Source organism: Osmerus mordax, chromosome 18, assembly GCF_038355195.1.
Source record: "Osmerus mordax isolate fOsmMor3 chromosome 18, fOsmMor3.pri, whole genome shotgun sequence".
In the NCBI taxonomy this organism is placed as follows: domain Eukaryota; kingdom Metazoa; phylum Chordata; class Actinopteri; order Osmeriformes; family Osmeridae; genus Osmerus; species Osmerus mordax.
In genome coordinates, this window is record NC_090067.1 from 14,590,243 (window position 1) to 14,603,380 (window position 13,138).

Sequence of the window (13,138 nt, forward strand, 5' to 3'; positions counted from 1 at the left end):
GTGACAGGGACCAAAAGAGAGCAAAACAGAGTGCATGTGCGAGTGCAATTTTCAGTTTGTGTGTGTATGTGTGTGTTTCTGTGTATGTGTGTGTTTCTGTGTATGTGTGTATGTGTGTGTGTGTGTGTGTTTCTGTGTGTGTGTTTCTGTGTGTGTGTCTGTGTTTGTGTGTGAACACAGGAGCCAGATGGTGATCTTAACCCTTGTGTTTATCTTCGGGTCGTTCTGACCCATCAGTCATTGTGACCCACCGTCGTATTGCGACAACTTTACCGCATACAAAAACAAAGTGAAGCATTTTCTTTTAACCGTTGGGCTGTCTCAGACCCCCCACATTGCGAAGGTTAAAAGAAAATTATTTTTATTTGTTTTTGTATTGGGTAAAATTGGGTAAACACAACGATGGTTCGTATGAACCTTTGGGTCCATGTGACCCGAAGGCAGCACGAGGGTTAACAGAACAAGCAACACAAGGACCAGCAAAAAAAAAAACAAAGAACAATATTTTCACATTTTTACATCGTCATCAAATTATTGCCATATTATCGCTAATATTCGATATATCGCCCATCCCCTAATCTCAACACATCCACAAACACACACCACACACACACACACACCCACACAACACACACCACACACACACACACACCCACACAAACACACACCACACAACATATACACTGCCAGAGCCTAGGCTTATAGGGAGATCACACACACCTGGGAGACAGGAAGTGGATGAAATGAATTTAGATGTCTCTTTTGTACCATCTGTGTGTGCGTATGTCTGTCTGTTTGTGTGGGTGTACTGCATGGGCAAGGTCTCTAGAGAAGGATTTACTGCCAGTTGCCTCTACACCTTTAGGGCACAACACACACCTTGGCATTCTACACAAGGACAAGAACAGAAAGAGTGTATGTCTGTGCAATTTGTGTGTGTTTTGTCTGTCACACACAATCAGGGAAGGGTAATACCACCAGATAAATCTGGCTGAAATAGGGGGATGCCTTTAATGAGAGAAGAGAGAGAGCGAGGGACTGAAGGAAGGATGTTTTGATTAGGGTTATAAAGGAGTTCCCTCTCCCTCCCTTTCTCTCTCTCTTTCTCTCCTCTGTTCCTGGGGATAGAAGTGTGTGTGAGAGAAAGAGGGTGTCTAACAAAGCAAGCAGAGGAGAGTGAAGTAGACAGCCAGGGATGGTGTGGTCAGCCAGGAGACTTCATCCAATCACTGCAGCTCCAGACACATCTCATCTCCACCTTAACAAGGCAGGTCACTAGGAATTACAACCAGATGAACACAAGTGAAGACGACACACAGATGCTTTCTTTACCCTCCCTCGCTCCCTCCTCCATCTCTCTCTCTTCACTCTTCATCTCCATCTCTCTCTCTCTTCTCCTCTCCCTATCCATGTCTGTCTTTTTCTCCTCTCTCTCCATCTCTATCCATATCTATCTTTCTCTCTTCTCCAATCGCTTTCTATCTATTTTCTCTTCTCTATCAATTCAAAATGCTTTATTGGCATGAATGTTCACGCTGAACAATGTTGCCAAAGCTCTATCTCTCTCTTCATCTCTCTCTCTATCTATGTCTCTCTCTTCTCCTCTCTCTTCATCTCTCTCTATTCTCTTCTTATATGGGTGGATGGAGAGAGAGTGTGTCTGTCTGTGTGTGTGTGGGTGTGTGAGCACAAACTAGTGTTCAGCACTGTTATTTCCTCCCACTCGAGAAGAAGACAGAGGAGGAAGGAGATCTGAACCTCCTCACTGGTGGAGCCCAGACGCCCCAGAGGAACCCAGGTGCCCCAGAGGAACCCAGACGCCCCAGAGGAACCCAGGCGCCCCAGAGGAACCCAGACACCCCAGAGGAACCCAGACGCCCCAGAGGAACCCAGACGCCCCAGAGGAACCCAGGCGCCCCCAGAGGAACCCAGGCGCCCCAGAGGAACCCAGACGCCCCAGAGGAACCCAGGTGCCCCTGCCCGTCTCGCCCCAGAGGAACCCAGGTGCCCCTGCCCCGCCTCGCCCCAGAGGAACCCAGGTGCCCCTGCCCGCCTCGCCCCAGAGGAACCCAGGAATGAAGGCTAGTTGACGCTGGGCTTTGATGTCAGGTGAAGAGAGTTCCCTGCTCTCCAGCTGAATCTCAGGTGATTTACAACAAGGCCTTACAGTGTTAGTCCTCCTACTGCTCTGATATCTCTCTGACCTGCCCTCCTCTCTCCTCTTCTTCTCTCCTTCTCTCCCTCTCTCCTCCTCCTCCCTTCCATCTCCTCCCCCTGCCCCTGCTGTTTCCTGTGTGTGAGAAAGGGAGATAGAGACAGAGAGAGTGTGTGTGTTGTGTGAGAGAGAGGGAAAGAGAGACAGAGAGTGTGTGTGTGTGAGAGAGGGAGAGACAGACAGTGTGTGTGTGTGTGTGAGTGTGAGAGAGAGGGGAGGGAGAGAGAGAGAGACAGAGAGAGTGTGTGAGGGAGAGAGGGAGAGAGAGACAGAGTGTGTGTGTGAGAGAGAGAGGGGGGAGAGAGAGAGACAGAGAGTGTGTGTGTGTGTGTGTTTGAGAGAGAGAGGGAGATAGAGACAGAGAGAGTGTGTAGGAGTGTAAATGTGAGAAATGAGAGAGAGCATGTGTGTGGATGATCAAGATTTCTTTACGGACCTTCCTGTATAAAGATCTCCACTGCATAAGCAGAGAAACAACAGTGATCCTGTTCAGTTCAGACAGAAATGATGTAAACATCAGAGCAGATTAAAAATAATCTTGGGGATGATACAACCGCATAGCAACAGACTGTCTGCTACCTTAGGCCACCTGAAATGCAAACACACAAATACATACAGACACATAAACACACACACACCCCTGGGCACATAAACACTCCAGATCAGAAGTATCTGATTTCCCTTTCTCAGAGACCCTAAATAAGACTCTTCTATGTATGACTCCCTCTTCTATGTATGACTCCCTCATCTATCTATGACTCCTTCATCTATCTATGACTCTTCTGTGTATGACTCCCTCATCTATCGATGACTCCCTCATCTATGGATGAGTCCCTCTTCTATCTATGACTCTTCTATGGATGACTCCCTCATCTATCTATGACTCTTCTATGGATGACTCCTGAATGCTGAATCTGTGTCTCTTGGAAACAGTAACTGTTTGGATAATTGTTTGTCTGGCTTCTGTCCCCTTCTCTTCAGGAGGAAGACTGAGAGAAGACAACCCAAAGGAACAGGTTTTAAAAACAGGCCTGCTGGCCCTTGGAAACCCCCGTTTAGAAGTTTAGAGGTTTGTTGCTCGCCATGACAACAATAACAGGACATCCTGCCACTCGCTGTTATGTCTGCGTGAACGTCTCTGAGTGTTTGTGTGTATGTATTGCGTGTGTTTACATTGATGATGTAACTGGAGCTAGGAATAGGAAAGCCTGTCCTACACTCTAGAGAGTTTAGCTGCATCCTCATCAGGCTGGCAGGATGCTCCCTGTACAGGGGGCACTACAGAGGGCACTACAGGGGGCACTACAGGGGGCACTACAGAGGGCACTACAGGGGGCACTACAGGGGGCACTACAGAGGGCACTACAGGGGGCACAGGACACCTGAGCCAACCTCACAACACCCCCCCTCCTCTCCTCTCTCCTCATCTCTCTCTCCTCCTTTCTCTCTCCTCCTCTCTCCTCTTCCTCTATCCCCTCCTCCTCCTCTCTCCTCCCTCCTCTATCCCCTCCTCCTCTTTATCTCCTCCTCTATCCCCTCCTCCTCCTCTATCCCCTCTCTCTCTCCTCCTCCTCTATCCCTTCCTCCTCCTCTCCTCCTCTATCCCCTCCTCCTCTTTATCTCCTCCTCTATCCCCTCCTCCTCTCTCTCCTCCTCTATCCCCTCCTCCTCTCTCCTCCTCCCCCCTCCTCTATCCCCTCCTCCTCTTTATCTCCGCCTCTATCCCCTCCTCCTCCTCTATCCCCTCCTCCTCTCTCTCTCCTCCTCCTCTATCCCTTCCTCCTCCTCTCCTCCTCCTCTATCTCCTCCTCCTCTTTATCTCCTCCCTCCTCTATCCCCTCCTCCTCTCTCTCCTCCTCCTCTATCCCCTCCTCCTCTTTATCTCCTCCTCTATCCCCTCCTCCTCCTCTATCCCCTCCTCCTCTCTCTCTCCTCCTCCTCTATCCTTCCTCCTCCTCTCTCCTCCTCCTCTATCCCCTCCTCCTCTTTATCTCCTCCTCTATCCCTCCTCCTCTCTCTCTCCTCCTCCTCTATCCCCTCCTCCTCTCTCTCTCCTCCTCCTCTATCCCCTCCTCCTCTCTCTCTCCCCCTCCTCTATCCCCTCCTCATCTCTCTCTCTCCTCCTCTCTCCTCCTCCTCCTCTATCCCTCATCATCTCTCTCTCTCTCTCTCTCTCTCTCTCTCTCTCTCTCTCTCCTCCTCTCTCCTCTCCCTGCCTGACTGACTGGGGATGATATGAAGGATATTGCCCTCCCCCCCACCAGAAGATCATTAGTCTGAGTGTGCCCGGTCGCTCTGTCCCTGATAGAGGGGCTGAGATGCACATGTGTGTGTGTGAGCTCTGCCCCCCCATCCCTGTGTGTGACACAGGGATGGGGGGGCAGAGCTCCAGGAAGATTACACCTTCTCTACATCCATCCCTTCATCCCTCTATCTCTCCATCCCTTCATCCCTCTATCTCTCCATCCCTTCATCCCTCTATCTCTCCATCCCTTCATCCCTCTATCTCTCCATCCCTTCTACCTCCTCCTCCATCCCTCTATCTCTCCATCCCTTCTACCTCCTCCTCCATCCCTCTATCTCTCCATCCCTTCTACCTCCTCCTCCATCCCTCTATCTCTCCATCCCTTCTACCTCCTCCTCCATCCCTCTATCTCTCCATCCCTTCTACCTCCTCCTCCATCCCTCTTTCCTTGTGGCTGTACCCATTTGCTCCCTGCGGTCCCACTCCCATTGAGAGAAAGAGTTAGGAACACAGCTTCCTGGAGGGATGAACAGAGAGAGGGGGGAAGGATGGAGAGAGAGGGGGGTGGAGAGAGAGGGGGGAAGGATGGAGAGAGAGGGGGGTGGAGAGAGAGGGGGGAAGGATGGAGAGAGAGGGGGGTGGAGAGAGAGAGGGGGGAAGGATGGAGAGAGAGGGGGGGTGGAGAGAGAGAGGGGGGAAGGATGGAGAGAGAGGGGGGTGGAGAGAGAGGGGGGAAGGATGGAGAGAGAGGGGGGTGGAGAGAGAGGGGGGGGAAGGAGAGGTGGGATGAGGGATGGAGAGAAAGAGGGGGGGATGGAGGGACTTAAGGGGATGTAAATGGGGAAAGGGGAGCTGGAATGGGAGGATTAGTTAGAGGTTGAGATTTAGGGAGGGTGATGGGGTCGACCATTGTCATGGAAACCAGTCACATTGGAGACTGGTGTTCCTTCCCTGAGGAGAGCTTAGTGTTAGACAGGCTGGTAGACAGACAGACATAGAGCCAGACCAGTCTAACCCAGCACTGAGAGAACCAGGCCAGTCTAACCCAGCACTGACAGAACCAGGCCAGTCTAACCCAGCACTGAGAGAACCAGGCCAGTCTAACCCAGCACTGACAGAACCAGGCCAGTCTAACCCAGCACTGACAGAACCAGACCAGTCTAACCCAGCACTGAGAGAACCAGGCCAGTCTAACCCAGCACTGAGAGAACCCCCCCAGCTCTTCCCACTGTTTCTTATCTCTCTGTCTGCATGTACAGCCCACATAGAACTCTGCTGCCAACAGCAACACTGTCCTCACTGCTGTCCTTGACTAACCCTACAGAACAACTCACCTCAGGAAGTAAACTATGTAGTCTGGAGCCCTCTGAGTACAGCTCTCTTTCCGTCTCTCTCTCTGTGTATTGTTATGTTTCTCAATTTATGAAATATTGCTGTCTGTGTTTGTGTATGTGCCCTCTCTCTTCGACACTCTTGCTCTCTCTGTCTCTGTGTGTCACTGTCTCTCTGTCTCTGTCTCTCTCTCTGTGTCTCTCTCTGTATCTTGCCCTCTCTCTCTTTATCTTTACATCTCCCTCCATTGTTACTTTACATTGAACTACTCTCTTTCTTTCCTCCCCCTCCCTCCTCTCCTCTCCTCCCCTCTCCTTTCCTCTCCTCCTCCTCCCCTCCCCTCCACACCTCCTCCTCCCCCTCCCTTCCCCTCCACACCTCCTCCTCCTCCCCCTCCCCTCCACACCTCCCCTCCTCCTCTCCCTCCCCTTTCCTTCCTTCTACTCCCCTCCCCTCCACACCTCCTCCTCCCCCTCCCTTCCCCTCCTCCCCCTCCCCTAAAAAAACCTCCCCTCCTCCTCCCCCTCCCCTTTCCTTCCTTCTACTCCCCTCCCCTCCCTTCCCCTCCACACCTCCTCCTCCCCCTCCCCTTTCCTTCCTTCTAGAGAGCAGGGGGGGTAAGGTTCTCATGAGTTTGTTTGGTGTCTGGATGTATGCTAGTGTGTGTGTTAGTGTGTTACGAGTGAGTGAGTGAGTGAGTGATGACCCATCCAGGCAATTGATTTGATAATTGGTTCTCACATGCCCCTCCCAGACAAACGAAGAGATGCTATTGGTCGGTGTTCAGTGTGTTTATAACCCACGGCCAGGTAAGCTTGGCTGGTCTCAGGATCATTAGGCGATCATGAAGGGGAGAGTTTGCAGAGCGCTCTGTCCCGATACCAGAGGTACTTGACCTCAATCTCAGTGCCTGTTTGAGTATTACACAGAGAGGGAGTGGGAGGGAGGAGAGATAGAGGGAGGAGAGATAGAGAGAGAGAGAGAGGGAGGGAGGGAGGGGAGCGATAGAGGGAGAGAGAGGGAGACAGACAGACACACACACGAGAGAGACTACCTGCTCTCTAATCACAAGGACAGTGTAGCCCTGGGAGAAGACACTTCCTATTTACATTTACATTTAGTCATTTAGCAGACGCTCTTATCCAGAGCGACTTACAGTAAGTACAGGGACATTCCCCCCGAGGCAAGTAGGGTGAAGTGCCTTGCCCAAGGACACAACGTCATTTGACACGGCCGGGAATCGAACTGGCAACCTTCAGATTACTAGCCCGATTCCCTAACCGCTCAGCCACCTGACTCCTATTTCCTGTAACATGGCTGCAGCTTCCTGTCTGTGTAATGATGGTTTGCCTAACTTTCTGATTAGCGAGCCGTGTATGTGTGTGTGTGTGTGTGTGTGTGCGCATGTCCACCTTCCTGCCTACACGTCTGGATGGTCAGTGTTTATCACCTCTCTCAGTGTTTATCATGAGGATTAAAGTACCTCCATTCCTCTCCCTCTATCCATCTCTCTCTCTCTCTTTCTCTCCCTCTTTCCTGGCCCCCCTCTCCCTCTCTGTCCCTCTCTCCCTCCATCCCTCTCTCCCTCCAAGCACATCCATAACTTGTTATTACTAGAAAAGCAAAATTCTCTGTTACCATGGAGACAGCCTCCTGCCAGAAACAAATGTGAGACTTCAAGGTGCCACAAACCGTTTCCATGGTGAATGAGACAGACCATCACTCATCACCCTCTCCACCTCTCTACCTCTCTCCCTGTCTACCTCTCTCCCTGTCGACCTCTCTCTCTACCTCTCTCTCTACCTCTCTCTCTCTACCTCTCTCTCTACCTCTCTCTCTCTCTCTCTCTACCTATCTCTCCCTTTCTCTCCCTGGGAGGGGGAGAGGGAGGAGGTGTAACTATATGAGCTGTATAAGGCTTGTTAGAGGATAAAGTGTCCAAAGGCCAAAGATTTTGAATCCACATAACAATGGACTGAAGCATCCATGTGTGTGTTGCTTGCCTGGCTGCTTCAAACCTGACTGCTCTGTGAGACAGGCGGAGATTAGGAATCACTTTTCTCAAATCCCAGTCCCAGGACTCCTCGACCAATTCCAGGCAACAGACCCCTGGAGATTCAGAAGAGAGAGAGAGAGAGAGAGAGGGAGAGGGGTGAGAGGGGATCTGTGGGTGTGTACAGGATTGAATTTCAGAATGTAATACTGACAGTAAATCTGTCTGAAAAGCATCCATCCACCCACCCACCCACCTGGTGGTGCGCACACCACGTGGTGCACTTCTCCTCTCACCCACTCGCCCTTCCTCCTGATGTTGCTGTGGGACCAGGGCCTGGCAGCTGTCTGGACATCCACACAGGAGAGGTGAGAAGATATACGTCTCTGGAATAAAGCACCTGGTTATTGAATCAGATGTAACAGTATGATATCTTGCTTTCTTTGTGGGTGCTATGTTTTTCATATTCCTGATGTTTCTAGCGAGAGTGACGTGTGATCAGTTGATGTTTCTCTTTACGACTGATAGAGGACGTCTTCCAACGCCGGGAAGCATCCTAACCCTAACCCATCCTAACCCTAACCCACCCTAACTCACCCTAACCCATCCAGTCACATTGTGCTTTTACATTGCTGTCTCTAAGCTTCTCCCTCCTACCTAGATAGACATGCAAACACTCCACCTCAAAAGTCCTCTAGATTCCCTATTGGACATCCAGGGCAACCATGTTTGACTGAATGATGGTGTTCAATGAGCCATACAAACAGTACGTATTTGTGACAGTGGGTATGCCTTTGCCACAGACATTAGGGCATGCGTACTGAGCCTGTTTGAAAATGCCCATCTTCGTGGCAAGCCAAGTGTGCAAACGTTCCTTGGTTTCAGAAGAATGTACCTTCTAATGCAGGAACACAGCAGTATGCATGAGACTGTTCCCAGGTGGAAAAGACAGTTAAAAATGCTCAATATTCACAAAGACACACACACACATCATAGAGTATATATGCGGCTTAGATGTTTACCTTGTTTACGGCATGATAATAACAGACTGACAGGTAAAGGTGGAGGGATGAACAGATGAAGAAAAGGAGGACGATTTCACAAGACATCAACAATAGATGAGTTCACTTCTCTCTTTCTCTCCCCCTCTTTCTCTCCCTCTCTCTTTCTCTGTCCCTCTCCCTCTCTCTCTCTTTCTCTCAGATGCACACAATCCCCCTCTCCTTTCTCTACCTCAGTCTCATTGTTGTCTTTCTCATTCCGACTGACAGCATTAATAACTGTCCTTATAGCAGGGGCCAGACAGCAGATTAATAAAGCAGAACAGAAATGATTACCCAGCTCATTAATCCATCCCATGGCTATTTAAAGCATTGCTTCTGTTCTAGAAGGACACAGATAATGTGTGTTCGTGGTAAAAAAAAAAGGTCTAGAGGAAAAGGGGTTGTATTCAGACTGAAGGCCACAAAATATTATAAAATATATTTATTTGATAAATATTTAAATTATTGAAATCACATTAAATCTCACCAATATAAGTCATGTGTGGGATGTTGTATTGTAGTGAAGACATCTGAGACAGTGTCATTTTTACACCAGGTATGTATCTGGATGTAACACCATAGTATCCCAACATGACCTGACTGTGACCTGATCTGCCTGGGGCGAACCACCATTTCTGCCTTTCAATGTTACGATGCATTCCCTCTCCCTCCTCTCTCAATCTGCCTCCCCCCCGCTCCCCCCTCCCCCCCTCTCTCCTCCCTCCCTCTCTCCCTCCCGCTCTCTCTCTCTCCATCAGGCACACAAACCCTTCTGGATACTCACACCCAGAGAGGGTTCTCCCTTCTAAACACTGTTTACTTGACTGACATAGTTTGGGTGAAGAGAAGAGACAGCGTCTCTGAAACCAAACCATCAGCTGGTGCCCATCACAACACATACTGTACTGTGTGTGTGTGCGTGTCAGCACACTGTCAGTGTGAATGGAGCAGAAAGGTAAAGCCACTGCCAGGCGTCTAATCATCCAATCAGCAGCCAGATCCCTCCAGAGGGAGGGAGAGCTGTTACTAGAGAGGATGATTTTTTGGCTAGCAACACTCTGGCCAATCACAATCCATAAACAAACCAAAACAACTTGCCATGCTGATGAACCTGTCTGTGGGTGTAGAGAGAGAGAGAGAGAGAAAGAGTGAGAGAGAGGAAAATAGCCTCTGAAAACTGCAGGCTCCAAGGTTTTTGGCTGCAGTTCAGGGTGTGTGCGTGCATGGTGTGTGTGAGTGGTGTATGTGTGAGTGGTGTGTGTGTAGGTGTGTGTGTGACAGACACAGAGATTGGCAGGTCCGACCTTTTCAATATGCCAGTTAGACACAGTTCCTGTCCTGGCAGCAGATGTGCTTGTGTCAGTTCCTGTCCTGAACATGAAGGTCAGAGTCTCTCCTCCTGCAGCTGAACTAGGCTGGAGTAGTCTGCTCCTCCTCCTCTCCTCCTCCTCTCCTCCTCCTCTCCTCCTCCTCCTCCTCCTCCTCCTCCTCCTCCTCTCCTGTCTCCAACACGTTCATGCAATTAGAACATCTGTCTTCTTGCTGCTAAGCTGAGGTAATTGTGCTTCTTTATTTTTTCCGTTCACCCACACGCCAGTTGTCTACGGCAACTGCTGATGGTGTTGCCACAAGAGGCTGCTGCCATAGGTCGACTCTCCCACAGGCTGGGCCTTGATTGGTTGAATGGGGGATTTTGTTAGCGAGTCAAACGGCGGAGCCTTCAGCTATTCTGGAGGAATGACAATAACCTTCAAAAATAACCACAAACCTGTTACAAACCTGTTCTCTCCTGTTACAAACCTGTTAGAAACATGTTCTCTCCTGGTATAACCCTCTTACAAACCTGTTACAAACCTGTTCTCTCCTGTTACAAACCTGTTACAAACCTGTTACAAACATGTTCTCTCCTGTTACAAACCTGTTACAAACCTGTTACAAACCTGTTGCAAACCTGTTCTCTCCTGTTACAAACCTGTTAGAAACCTGTTCTCTCCTGTTACAAACCTTTTACAAACCTGTTACAAACCTGTTCTCTCCTGTTACAAACCTGTTCTCTCCTGCTATAAACCTGTTAGAAATCTGTTCTCTCCTGTTACAAACCTGTTCTCTCCTGTGACTGTTTGTTTGTGTGTAAAATATACTTTAGTGTGTGTGTTTGTGTGTGTATGTTAAACATGAACACACTGGTAGATATCCCATCCATTAGTGTGCTGCCCCACCATCAGCTGGTCATACATAATGTAATAACCCTAACCCTAATAACCCTAGCCCTAATAACCCTAACCCTAACCAGTGACCTTTCCAGACAACATTCCAGGCCTGAAAGCCATTCAAATCAAATCAAATCAAATTGATTTGTATAGCCCTTTTTACACGCAAGCATGTCACAGAGGGCTTCACATACGCCCATAGAACTGCCCCTCAACCAACCTAAACCCTCATGGAAGACAAGGAAAAACTCCCAAAAAACTCTCAACAAGAGAAAAAAAAAATGGAAGAAACCTTGGGAGGAGCAATTCAGAGAGGGATCTCCTCCTCCAGAGACGGTTGGTGAGAGAGAGGAGCTCCCCTAACCCTAACCCTTTCCTCCCCTAACCCTAACCCTAACCCTTTCCTCCCCTAACCCTAACCCTTTCCTCCCCTAACCCTAACCCTAACCTTACCAGGCGACTACCCTCCAGCCCCCTCAGCATCTGCCTGGACTGTCAGTTAAAACTCCAGGATTTCAATTAATGGTTTTCAATTAATGGTTTTCAATTAATGGTTTTCAGCATAAACACAAAATCTAAATATTTTGTTTGTATAATATTCAGAGTTACGGTTGTCATCTTGACAACAACATGGTTTAGTGTTTAGACTCTGGGTGTTGAATGTGTGCAAACATGAGAGAGGAGGCGTTAAGAGTTTAATACTTTTCTTTTTCAGATCCGTTTCTGAAAAATTAAGATTAAAAAATGTACCTTATCATACCTTTTAGTTTCCAGTGTGTTTGTATGTGGTTAAGTGTGTGTGAGTGTGTGATCAGCTTTACTTATCTGTGTTTGTGCATTGAGAGGACAGAAGCTGTCACCTTGGTAACAATGTCGAAATGAGTCCAGGGGTTGGATCTGTGTGAGCCAATCAGAAATCAGCTGAACATGATGCATGTACACACACACACACACACACAACACGCACATGTTCTGCCCTCAGATATGTGGATATGATTATTATAATCACATCTCCTCTCATAACAATAATCTAGCCATGCAAATAATATGAGCATCCAAATATCTTATTATTCTAATCAATAATCAGAATTTCCCCAAACCAACACACTGCCGTCCCTGTAATGAGAACGTATAGCCTACTAACCCTAACCCTAACCCTAACCCTAACCCTAACCCTAACCCTAACCCTTTTTCTTCTCTCCCCTCTCTCGCACCCCCTACCCCTCTATACCCTCTCCTCCCGTCCTGGGGACCTCCCTTTGGATGGTAGGCAGAGACTGACTAAGCCCTGTGGGCAACAGTGTTCCTCGCCCCGTGGGTGTCGACTCTGTATGGTCATATATATATCTCTCTCTGTCTCTGTCTCTCTCCGTCTCTCTGTCTCCCTCATACTCCTTTCTTACCCCCATCCCCCTGGAATCCGTTAGATCCCATCACTCTGGACTCGTATCTCCCTATCCTCTCAGTCCTGAAGTCTTCGGACACCGATTATCTCAACCCCAGAAGGGCAGTGATTCTCAGACTGACATCTATTATAGATACAAAAAAGTCCTAGACCTGTCCCACCGGCGCTCCTTTGGATCATTAGATTAATACTGACCAATGACAGGAACCCATGCCTAAATCTAAAACTTAGGACTGATACCTCAATTTGACAATGAGACCTCGGACCTAAACCCAACCGTCTTGCGATTTTGGATCTGACATATGGACCCGAGTAACCCTATCCCGACCCCTCACCCTAACCTCAACCATTCGGGACCTATACCTAAACCCAACCATTGGGGACTATGCCTGACCTCAACCCCTCTATACCCTCTCCTCCCATCCTTGGGTTCTTTCTTTGGATGGTAGGCAGAGACTGACTAAGCCCTGTGGGCAACATTGTTCCTCGCCCCGTGGGTGTCGACTCTGTATGGTCATATCTCCTCTCCTCCTCTCTCTCTCTCTCTCTCTCTCTCTCTCTCTCTCTCTCTCTCTCTCTCTCTCTCATACTCCTTTCTTACCCCTATCCCCCCTCCCCCTGGAATCCGTTAAATCCCATCACTCTGGACTAATACTCTCCCCATCCTCAGTCTTAAAGTCTTCGGACACCGATTA

The 13,138-nt window shown here is 49.1% G+C and overlaps 1 protein-coding gene across 1 annotated transcript in view; it reads right to left on the minus strand.

Annotated features, from left to right (window-relative positions):
• The window catches only part of si:dkey-154b15.1 (uncharacterized), a 111,093-nt gene extending 101,673 nt beyond the window's left edge, over window positions 1-9,420 (minus strand). Inside the window, exon 1 of the mRNA XM_067255807.1 lies at window positions 9,406-9,420. The gene's annotated coding sequence lies outside the window, so the exon portion shown is untranslated. The remainder of the gene's footprint in view (window positions 1-9,405) is intronic.
• Window positions 9,421-13,138: the final 3,718 nt, after the last annotated feature.